This window comes from Colobus angolensis, unplaced genomic scaffold (genome assembly GCF_000951035.1).
Source record: "Colobus angolensis palliatus isolate OR3802 unplaced genomic scaffold, Cang.pa_1.0 Scaffold7, whole genome shotgun sequence".
Taxonomy (NCBI): Eukaryota; Metazoa; Chordata; class Mammalia; order Primates; family Cercopithecidae; genus Colobus; species Colobus angolensis.
Window position 1 is genome coordinate 7,324,416 of NW_012120709.1, and position 12,585 is coordinate 7,337,000.

Below are 12,585 nucleotides of genomic sequence, written 5' to 3' on the forward strand. Positions count from 1 at the left end.
ATTAACATATTTTAGGATGACTACAGTTAACAATAACCTATCGTATTTTTCAAATAGCTAGAAGAGAATCATTCCAGCTAGAAGAGAGTCTTCCCAGCAGAAAAAATAGTAAATGTTTCCCCTGATTTGATCATTACACATTATATGAATATGTCAAAATATCACATGTACCCTGAAAATATGTACATCTATGTATCAATAATTTTTTTTCAACTCACAGTACAAATGAGGTATGATAGAGGCACAAAGTATAAAAGGGGCACACAGTAACCCAAGTTCAGAGAGGAAAGAAAGAGGATTAGAGAAGGTTTCACACCCAAAAGGAACCATCCTAACTAGACCCTGAAGGACAGAACACCAATAGAAAACGAAGACAGCTAAGACCCACTGATTTCAACAGAGTTTCTGACAGATTAAATCTAATTCGGAATGACCAGGGGTTTGACTGCTTGCTGAAGCATGTTGGCCTGTGAGTGTGGCAGGATGGGATGAGGTAAAAACGTGCACATTGGCAGCGTGAGGGCCAAGCTGAGAAGGCAGGAAGAGTTTAGGGAGGATAATGATGCCATCAGATTTACCTTTAAGAACACTGGATGGGGGACGGGTGTGAGGGTGAGTGTGTTTTGGGCACTGTAGGAGGGCTGAGGAAGCAATGTTGCATTGACCCAAGAAATGAACAAAGCCAGTTCAAGAAAATGACTCATTTCAAAGATCAAGGTGACATGACATGGCCACTGTTCTGAATGGATAATTTAGGGGATTCAAATGTGGCTCAGGTGTCTATAAGGGTGCTAAGGAAGGATCAGCAACGCAGGCAGTGAAGAAGTTACCAGAGCTGAGAAAGGCAGCTGAAGAAAAGGAAGGGGGCATAGTGAGTGGTTAGAATTAGTAAGTTTGGTGATGTGGGCTGACCTGGCCAGAGCTATTCCTCTTTTTAGTAGCTCTGGAGAGCACAGGCAGCAATGCTTAGAGATTAATTGCTTAATTCCTTTCATAAAATCAGGGGCTTTAACTTGGGTTCCAAAGATGGACCTTAGGGAGGTCTGTGAATTCCTCCATTAAATACTAGGTGCTTTGAGTCTCTATGTGCATATTCCTTTCCAGAGAAGCCTCCATAGTTTTGATCAATTCTCAAAAAACACCCCACATTTGACCCACCTGCTCGCCACACTAAAAAGCACCAAGAGACTGCTGCATACAGAGTGGCTAAAGGCTGTGGCTGGAACGTCTGTCAGAAGCAAGTATCCGCTCTGTGGAAAGTGGGAGTGGAGTTTAACTTGGAGACAACTTAATCCTTCCAACATCTGGCTAAGAAAGCAATGAGGCTCAGCAGACTCAGCTTAAAAGTTCAGGTGAGCCTACAGATGGTGCCTATTCTTGTGATGAGGGAACACCCAATGAGACCACAATACTTACCATGGGGAAATTTGGGCTGGGAGAGCCCGTGGGATTGCAGAGCATTTATACACTACTTCTCAGACTGCTCTCCGGGCCAGGGTTGTGGCCTAGCGGCCGAACAGATTGATTTTTTCTGGTTTGTGAACCCAAGAACTCCATCTGCCAGAAAGGATTTTTTCTGGCTGTTGCATCTCAAGAGGGCTTCATCATCGTCTCTCCCATCCTGGGCCTTTCCAGGAGTTCAGGGCAGGCCTGCCTTCACTCTAGCCAAGGTAATGCACGACACAAAGCTGTGGGATTGTAGAGTAAGTTAAGCTGTCAAGCTTTGCCCGGCCTTTCCTGCTACTCGAGGTAAGTCTTACCTGCTGCAGACCCCCCTTCTGGGTAGGTTTCTAAAGTACCTCGTTTAATTAAGGATGCACGCTCTAGAATTAGAGGCTCTGGGTTCATATCCCAGCTCTGCTACTTGCCATGTGACCTTGGGCAAGTTACTTAACCTCTGTGCCTAAATTCCCCTTGTGTAAATTGAATATAAAAATGATACCTTCCTCAGAAGGCTACTATGGGAATTCCATGAGATGGTATTTACCAGGTGTATTAGTTTTCTATCACTGCTGTAACAAATCACCACAAACAGTAGCTGCAAACAACACAAGTTTAGCATCTTACAGTTGTGGAGGCCTGAAATTAGTTTCAAGGGACTAAAATCAAGATGCTTACTTCTTTTTGCATTTTACGGACCCCTACCCTAAGGTCCATCCTTAGAACCCAGGTAAAAAGCCTTGACTGTATGGGAGGAATTAAGCAATGGATCTCTAAGCATTGCAGCTAGTGCTCTGCAGAGCTACCAGAAAGGGGAATAGCTCGGGCTGGGTGAGTCCAAATCAGCAAGTTTACCAAATGATTCCAGCCGCTCACTACACCACTCACTTTCAGCTCCTTCTTTCAGCTTTGATACTTCCCCAGGGCCTGCATTGCTGATCTTTCTTCAGCACCTCACAGATATCTGAGGGCTCTATTCTTTTCAAGATTCTGGAAGAGAATCTGTTTCCTTGCCTTTTCCAGCTTCTAGAGGCTGCCCATGTTCCGTGACAACCACCACTTCCTCCACCGTCAAGCCAGCAGCATAGCATCTTCAGATCTCTCTCTCTAATGACCCCTGCCTCTATCGCTATGTCTCCTTCCCGCCATCTGTTCCTTTCCTTTCACATTTTACTATAAGGAGCCAAAAGGAACGAGGGTGCACTTTGAACACTTTGCTCGGAAATCTCAGACAAATATTCAAGCTCATTGCTTACAAGTTCTGCTGTCCACTTAACCGTGGGACACAATTCTGCCAAGTTGTCTGCCACTATATAATGAGAATCCCCTTTCCTCTGGTTTCCATAAACAAGTTCCCCATTTCCTCCTGAGTCCTCACCAGCAACACCTGTAATCTTTATATTTCTACTAACATTATGTTAAGATTTAAGTATTCTCTATGGCAACATACATTTTCTCTAATGTGCCCCTCACCTCTTTCAGAACCCTTGGCAGCAGAACCTTTAACATCCGTATTTCTATTAACAGGCTGGTCAAGGTTATAGAAGCATTTTTCTTCTGTTCCTTAACATGTTTCCACTCTCTGCCCACTGCCCAATTCCAAAGCAACATTCACACTTTTAGATATTTGTCGCAGCAGAACTTCACTTCCAAGTACCAAAAATCTGTATTAATTTCTGATGCTGGTGTAACAAGTTACTATAAATGTAATAGCTTAAAACAGTACGGATTTATGAATAACGTTCTGGAGATGAAAGTCTTAAAATCAAAGTGTGGGTAGGGTTGCCTTCCTTCTGGAAGCTCTAAGGAGTGAATCTGTTTCCTTGCCTTTTCCCTGCTTCTAGGGGCCCCCTGCGTTCCTTGGCGCATGGCCCTTCTTGGATCACTCCAGCCTCTGCTTTGTCATCACAGCTCCTACTCTGATATACCCTTCTGCCTCTTATAAAGACCCCTTCTGATTATATAGGGTTCATTTGGATAATCCGATATAATCTTTCCATCTCAGGATCTTTAATCCTATCTGCTTTACACCTTTTGCCATGTGAGGTAATATAGTCACAAACTCCAGGGATTAGGTGGTGAACATCTTCAGTATGCCATTATTCTGTCTATTGTACCTGCTTCTCGGGCTTTTGTTTGATTGGTGGCCAGTGCTAAAATAACTCTAAGTAAAATAGGAGTAAGAAGGTCATCCTTAAATACTTAAACACGGTACATCAGTCACTGTCCAGCTGGAAGACAGAAATCACACCAGTAATTAGAACAGGTTAATATTAATATAAAGGTTTATTAACTACTAAAAGGTGATCAGCTACTAAAGAGCATAACAGAATTTTTTATATATATATATATATGCACACACACACACATGCACACACATATATATATGTATATATATTTTTGAGACAGTCTCGATCTGTTGCCCAGACAGAGTGTAGTAGCACGATCTCAGCTCACTGCAACCTCTCCCTCCTGGGTTCAAGCAATTCTCCTGCCTCAGCCTCCCAAGTAGCTGTGACTACAGGTACATGCCACTATGCCCAGCTAATTTTTGTATTTTTAGTAGAGACAGGGCTTCACCATGTTGGCTGGGCTGGCCTCGAATCCCTGACCTCAGGTGATCTGCCCGCCTCAGCCTCCTAAAGTGTTGGGATTACAGGTGTGAGTCCCTGTGCTCAGCCCTTAACAGAGAATTCTAAGGAACACAGAAACAGCAATGGCGAAAGCAGTTGCTATCCTAGGGCAAAGGGAAAGTACCAGGGGACTAGTAACTTAATGAACCCCTTGAGGGCTGACATACACACCTTATTGGAGAGGGCACGACTACCACAAGATACACAGCATACTGGTTGCCAAAAACTTCCTAGAGGGTATGAGTTGGGGCTGACCATTTGTGGCGGGAAAATTAGAGGGTGACAGCTGGTTTGCCAGGACTGCTTAGGTGAGTGCCACTGGGCCAGGTATATCTCATCTGGTCACCATCCCTTCTCTACCCTCTATTGACCAAAAGTGTAATGTCACACCAGCTGACAATGGAGAAATGTTTTCCGGGTTCAGCTCCAGTGTCATAAAGTGGACAAAAAAGGATGTCTTTGGAACTGAAGGCAATAAACTGGTAAATGACACACATGCAAAGACTGTTTATTTCAAATCATCAAAATATCGGAGTCTTTTTCTATTAAGTTAGAAATCAAACAAGATTACTAGCTATCTTTGCTATTAATCAAGACTGGAAAGTTTTTACAAATGTGGTAAGATAAGAAAATGAAATAATTGGTATGTGTGTTCCCTAAAAATAGATAAAATTATCCTTATTTTAAGAAGGTATGATTATGTACCTAGGAAGCCAACACAGTCTACTGAAAACAAACGAAACAGGCTGTCGGAATTGATAAGAAAATTTGGTAGGGTGTATAGGCAAAATTTTACAAATTTTTGTATGTTCCTTTTTATCTGCATAACACCATGCTACTGTTCAGCAGAAACAGCGAAGTAGAATTATGACGCCCCTCTTCCTCAACAAACCTCAAAAATTTCAAATAAGGAAATTATCAATATGATTCTAAAATAAACATTAAAAAAATGGAATTGTATAAAAATGAAAACGTGAAAAGATGGAATTGGAGTTAGAAAGAGTACCACCATGGAGAAATCTGACATACACCACCTCAGCCAGGCAATCAAGGTCAATATTAAGAAAGTCATATTGATACGATGTACCCTTCATATGTTCTGGTGAGAATGACACTTTACTTCCTCCCAAGATAAAACCCCAGTCTAATTATGAGAAAAATACCAGACAAATCCCAATTGAGAGACTTTCTGTAAAGTACCTAACCAGCATTCCTCAAAAACAACAGCCAAGAAGAGCCTAAGGAGACATGACAACTGAATGTAATGTGGTATTCTAGATGGAATCCGGATGCAGAAAAAGGACATTTGCTAAGAATTAAAAACATCCAAAGAAAGTATAGACTTTAGTTAATAAGAATAGATCAATAGGCCAGGCTCACACCTGTAATCCCGGGACTTTGGGAGACTGAGGCGGGCGGATCCTTTGAGGTCAGGAATTCACGATTAGCCTGGCCAACATGATGAAACCCTCTCTCTACTAAAAATACAAAAAAAAAAAAATTAGCCGAGTGTGGTGGTGGGCGACTGTAATCCCAGCTACTCCTGAGGCTAAGGCAGGAGAATCACTTCAATCCAGGAGGCGGAGGTTGCAGTGAGCCGAGATTGCGCTAACACATTTCAGCCTGGGTAACAGAGCAGTCTTTAAAAAAAAAAAAAAAAAAAAAAAGAACGTGTTAGAAATGGATCAAGACCGTTTTTGAGGAAGAAGAGTAATAGCAATACTTGTACTGTATGATTATTAATATAATTTAAAGTTACAGATATTAAAACAGTACAGTACTGGCATTAAACAAAAATTTATTTAGAAAAGCAAAATATATTCAACTATATGCAGAAAAATAAAAATGAAATTTAATAATTCGAAGTTATTGTTTTTGCGTAAAGTATGAATGGGATCTAATTTTATGTTCTTTTACATTTGTTGCCAATTATTAAATTAACCAAAGTTTATTAAATTAATTTTATTTAATAATACATTTAGTTTATTTAAATTACTTCTATTTAACAAATAACACATTTAATTTATTTAATTAAATTGTATTTAACAAATAATACATTTAATTTAATTAAATTTTATTTAATAAACTACATTTAATTTAAATTTTATTTAATAAACGGTTAGCCAATGTTTATTAAATTACTTTTATTTAGTAAACATTGGTTAATTTAATAATTGGCAATAAACGCAAAGGAACACAAAATTAGACCCCATTATGCAAAAATAGAATTTAAAAAATCTTTACAATTAAAATAACAGAATTAGAAGAAGTATTAGGAGTTCATTTGTATAAAGGAGAGAGTCTTAAGCAAGAAACTAAAAATTAAAAGAGACAATCTTAATGATATAAAAATTATAAAGTTAATATAGACAATTATGTCATAAAGGAGAGATATATTTTAGAATGGAAAAAATATTTGTTAACACTTAGAGATGATATCCTTAATATCCAAAGCACTGTTTTAAATTAACAGGAAAAATAACATAATGAAAATACAGTCAAGAGACACCAAGGATCCATTTAAAGAAAAGGAAATATACATAACATTCAAACAGATTTTAGGTTTACTAAAGAAAATGCATATTGAAATGACAATATAGTACCATTTTTCACCTGGATGATTACCAGATCTATAGAGATGACAACTAGTTCTGTGGAGGTGGCAGGGAAATGTGAATTATGTGTAAATTACTTCAACATTTTGATCTAAAATATTTAACAAAATTTAATAAATTAAAAATGCTCATAATTGGAATACTGGACCCCAGTAACCCAATTTTGAGGAACGCGTATTACAAAAATATAAGCACTAGTATAAAGACATAAATTCAAAAATATACAACACATATATGTATTTTTACATATATACACACATATATGCAACATATATATGCACACATATATGCAACACTATATATATACATATATTTTTAAACTAAGGTCTCACTTTGTTGCCCCAGTTGTAGTGCAGGGGTACGATCATGGCTCACTACCACCTCAAGCTCTCCTCTCACTTCAGCCTTCTGAGTAGCTGGGACTACAGGCACACACCACCATTTAAACTTTTAGTAGACAAGCGATCTCACTATGTTGCCTAGGATGGTCTTGAACCCTTGGGCTCAAGCAATTTTCCCACCTCAGCCTCCCACTGTTCTGGGCTTACAGGGCTGAGCCCCCACCACCCAGCCAGTATTTTATAGTTTAAACAGTTTATAAGCAATAAGTGTATAAAAGATGCAATATTCTTAATTTTCAGAACTACGTTTAAATTCAGACCTTAAGTCTCTGTCTTGCTTTCTCTAAGACAATTTGATTTAGATGCTTTTGATAAATTCAGTCCAATTAAACATTTAAAAAATATATTCAATATAATTACCTATTCTTTATTCTCAAGTGGTGAGATTTTTGCTGAGTCTTGAAGGAGGAGATAGAACTAGGATCAGCAAAGAGAAGATGAATGAGTGTGTGTGTGTTTCTTGAGGAAACAAGAGAGGCAAATCCCACTGATTAAACAATAATAGTACCAAACTGATGGTAACATTGAAACAAAGATTATGCCAACTGGTCAAGATAACTCTTTCTTCTCCAACTGGTTTTGAACACCTCCTCCCTTATTTTTATTGCTGCAGCAATTGTGGCTTTCCTGAATGGGTGAGGACAGACAGGCAGACCACACTAGCCTCTGGCTGCTGAGAGATACATCATGTCCCCAGGGGATGTGATACCTTGCAGAAATTTGATATGCTTATTTCTCCAAGTACGAAGTGTCCATTTTCTTCCTTCCCAAGACTAAGACACAGTAGGTAAATATTTTTTATGTTATTTAGAAGCCCCTACATTTTTGTAGTGTTTTAATTTTACAAGTTACAATTCATGTATGTTTACTTTTAAAGTCTTTTTCCAAGTCTTGCAAGATAGGAGATGTAATCATCTCATTAAGGTATGGCCACTAAGACTTGTAGCTGTTTAATGACTACCTAAGGTCACATGACTAGTGTGTGATATAGCTAGGATTTTGCACTTAGGTAATTTTAAGGCAACTTCCATACTCTTTTCACTAAAGCAGTGTTTCTCAATCTCAGGTGTTATGTATCACCTGTACAATTTTTGCTACGTCCAGAAACAACCTTCATACTATTTGCTTAAAACAGTCAATTAAAATCTAGAACTGCTACTCATTTTTAGTTTCATCATAGCAATATTGATGAAGTATGGTTTTGATGTGCTAGCTATTTTTTTCCCAATATATGTTAAAAATAAATACATAACTATGAAGTCTGTTTAAGACAGCAATATTACCTTAACAAAATGCTTCTTAAAATGGAAGCTTTGAGTTGAATTTTCTTAGTAATTATGAAACTTGAATAATGAACATAGTGGAGAATGCCTGCAGATTAACTTGCCTCTGCTTTGCCTGTTAGAGTTGTGGGTAGGAGTAGGAGAGGCAGAAAGAATAAAAGTTCTAGATTAAGCCTGGTAAACATGGTAGGCAGTCTTCAAGAAATGGCAGACAGAATTCACTATCAATTCCTTTTCTCCCTGTATGTGTATGCCTCTCCACCCATCAAGAATTGGAACAATTAACCCTCCTCCTAAATCCAGGTTGGCATTATGACTTGCTTTAGTCATTCTTGACTAATAGAATGTAGTGAAAATGTGTTTGCTCTTGTCCTAGTCTTTAAGAGTTTTTGAAGCTTGGAGAAACCATTCTCCATGCTGTAAAGATGCTTAGACTAGTCTAATCAATAATGAGAAGCTATGCAAGGGAAGGAGAGAGGCCACATGGTAGAGCACCAAAGTGTCAGACATGTGAATGACACCATCTTGAATCTTCCAACCCAGCCCAGAAGTCAGCTACAGGCATGACTCCAGACAACTCACATGGGGCAGAACTGCTTAGCTGAGCTTTCTCAAATTCCTAACACATAAAATTACGGCCAACATGGTGAAACCCCGTCTCAACTAAAAATACAAAGAAAAAAAAAAAATCAGCTGGGCATGGTGGCGCGCACCTGTAATCCCAGCTACTTGGGAGGCTGAGGCAGGAGGGTCATTTGAACCTGGGAGGTGGAGGCTGCTGTAAGCCAAGATCGCGCCATTGTGCTCCAGCCTGGGCAACAAAAGTGAAACTCCATCTCAATAAATAAATAAATAAGTTGTTTTAAGCCACCAAATTTTAGCATGGTTTGTTACATAGCAACAGATAACTGAAACAGTGATTGTGGGTGGGGGAGTGGGGCACAGCATTGGAAGTTCCTAAGCTCTTCTGCTTTGTATCTGGGTGTGGTAGAGAATTGGTTATTTGATGGTGTTCTCAATGTTTTCTTTTCCTCTCACAGTAATAGGAACTGCTAATTTTTAGCTGGAGACATAGCAGCTGAAAATAACGGTTACATTTCTTAGTCTCCTTTGGTGTTAAATGGGACCATGTGAATAAGTTCCAACAAATGTGTTAAGAGAATAAATATGTACAAACTTCCTTTTTGGTTGTTGAAGATAGAAAACAAGTATGCTCCATCCTGCTGCTTGGAAGATGAATGATTTCATACCACAAAGACAGGTGCATTTTGCTAAAGCAACAAACTAGAAGTCTGGTTCCCTGCATGATTTCATGGAGCAGAACTGCCATACTTCTAGACCATCTGCTTGTTATATGAAAAAGAAACTTCTATTATATTTATAATCTCTGTTTTCTGTAGTACATTTGATTTAGGTAGATCATGTTCTTGGAAGCAGGGATGTCTACAAGAAGGGATGCAAGGGCCATAAACCCAGGGGCTTTCCTGAGAGATTTACATAAAGCCAAGATAGCTGTCAAGGAGATTGCTTGGAAGTAGGGGTGATTGTCTGCTTAGCTTGGGAGAGTTAGTTGCTAACAAGCACAATCTCACAGGTAAGGAGGAATTGTGTCCTTTTGCTGAGTACACATGACTTCAGTGGGTGTTAAATTCAGAAACTGGATGCTGAATCTTCTCCCCTTCAAGAGTCTGCCTAGCCCCCTGCACTGTCATTCCACTGAAGTGTAGAATACCTGGTTTGCATCTATTCATGATCTATTTGTGTTCTACCACACTGTGAGTTCCACACAGCCATATACTATGGGCCCAGGGCAGGAACTCTATATAAACTGTCTACTCAAAATCTCATCCTCCCTCCTTCCAAAATCTAAGAAAACTTAGATTTTGTTTAGGGCAACTATTTGCCCTTTATTTCTCAGATAGCCTCCTTTGCAACGTGGGGGCAATCTGATATAGTTCCTGCTAATGAGATTAAGTGAAAGTCCTAAAAGGGAAATTACTGGGAAAGTTTGTTTTCTTTTTTATGACTTCCCTTTTATTATTCCTGCCTGGAAAATGGAAGAAAAGTTGAGGGTAGAGGTACCATTCTGTGGCCACAAAATGAAAGCAAGAAGGATCCTGCAACATTGATATCATCATGGAATCTGAACTGGTTAACTCCAAATTGCTTGTTTTGTGAGGAAGAACCCTTGTTTGGTTAAGTTCTGTAATAGTGTTTATTTTATAGTTAGCCAAATGAAATACCTTGCCTCCTCATCAGTTTATTAAACCAAACCATTTGCAGAACCAAAAAATATCAATCATCAGAGAAATGCCACACTTAACATATGTGGTGGATGAGTACCACTAATTTCACTTGTCTTTCAAGGAACCAGAACTCTGCTATAGAAGTGTCTATGTTTGTGAGATGTGTCTCACTAGCACATGAGGTATATAAATGTACACATTTTAGACCTCCACTGGGTCGTGTTGCACCCCACTTATATGTTCACTGTTTGATATCACAGATTTAAGAAATTTTTAATCTTAATATGTTCTATGATACTTCTGTTCATAATTCCATGAGAATATATCTGTTTAAAAAGTTATTCATTATAGCAAATGGCCTATAGCAACACAGTTCATCTAGATACAGTGCATTCTATATAATAAATGCTTTCTCCGTACCTATCTACGAATACTTTGCAGAGGCTAGTCTACTTCAGATGGACAAGATGGGATTGTGGGTGGAAAGGCAAAGGAAAACACTGAATTAAGAAAGACTTGGGGGACAATAAGAACAAGGAAGAAGAAAGAGAACACTTAGGGGAAACAGTGACAGAGATAAAGAGCTCTGCAGGAGGCACCCAAACAGGAGATGCAGCCATGAAGCCAGAGACTATTATAAAATGTCAAACACACATGGAGGCTCCAAATGAACAAGAGACCTTTTCAAGTCACAACACCAGAGAATGTCACAGTTGGGTCTGGAATCCTTCCTCCCAGCTCCCAGTCCACTGTTGCTCTCTGCAATTGTGTAAAGCCTGGATTCATTTCTTTTCAGGGAAGGCATACATTTCTCATTATCTTTATATAACATTTCAATTTACAAAATTCTGAATATGAATCATATTCCAGGATAGGTGCTTATTCCTGTGGACATTTTGTTCTTATTGCTTCACTGGTCAATAGGAATTAGAGTTTAGTGCAAATAGGGCTGGTCTTATGAGTCAGGAAACCTGACTTGGATTGCAATCCTGATTAAGCCATAGAGTCAACTAGGTCTTAAGCCTGCAAGCCTCAGTCTCCCCATTAGAAAACAGAGATAAATATCTAACAGTTTTTAGCCATAGACCTAACGAGGTCTCAGGCCCATGAGCCTCCATTTCCCCATCAGAAAATAGAGATAAGTATCTATCTCACAGTTTGCTATGAAGCTTTTTATAAAACAATGTATTTATTTTCCCACAACTTTACTTCCCCGCGAAACTGATGAGTTGAAAGATAGAAGCATCAGACAGCCTTGTAGCCAAGGCAACATGAGTCAGCAGGGTTCCCACACTTGGAACGCCTACTAGGTTAGTCAGGTAATACAAATGTGTGAAGAGGGCCAAGTGAAGCCATGATGAGTTGTGCAGTGCTAGCCCTGAAAGGCACAGACCTATTAAACTCCAACTGATTGTTGTCATACAAAATGTAGGCTTAGATTTTCCCATTTTTAAAGAGATGATAGAAATCTGGGTGTTCATGTGTCTCCTTTGCTTTAAAAATGTCAGCAAATATTTCAGAATGTTGTCTTGTTGGATCAAACAACACGGTTCTGGATGTAGCCCGTGAACTATCAGTTTATGATCTTTGGGTTCCAGTGAATTTTATGGGGAGTTGTGATTAATTTTTCTTTTTTCTTTTTTCCTTTTTGTTTCGTCTGGCTGAGGAATGGGTCCTCTTGAAAGAGGAAACTGTTACAAATATCTGAGGCCCTCATCATCAGTATACCTGCCTCATTTACCATAGAAGTAAACAGAATCCATTAAAAAAAAATCGTAAAAATCCGCAGACTTTTTTCCTGGCAGAGTCTTGAGCACAGACAGCTGCTAAACAAACAGAAGCGCTCAGCAGAATTTAAAGGTGTTGAGAGGAAGTGGCATTATTTTGTTGGAACAATGAGTGAGCAGAGGAAATATTGGCTTCGTGTGTGGAGTAGGGAAGAATGGATGTGACCGGGAAATGGCCAA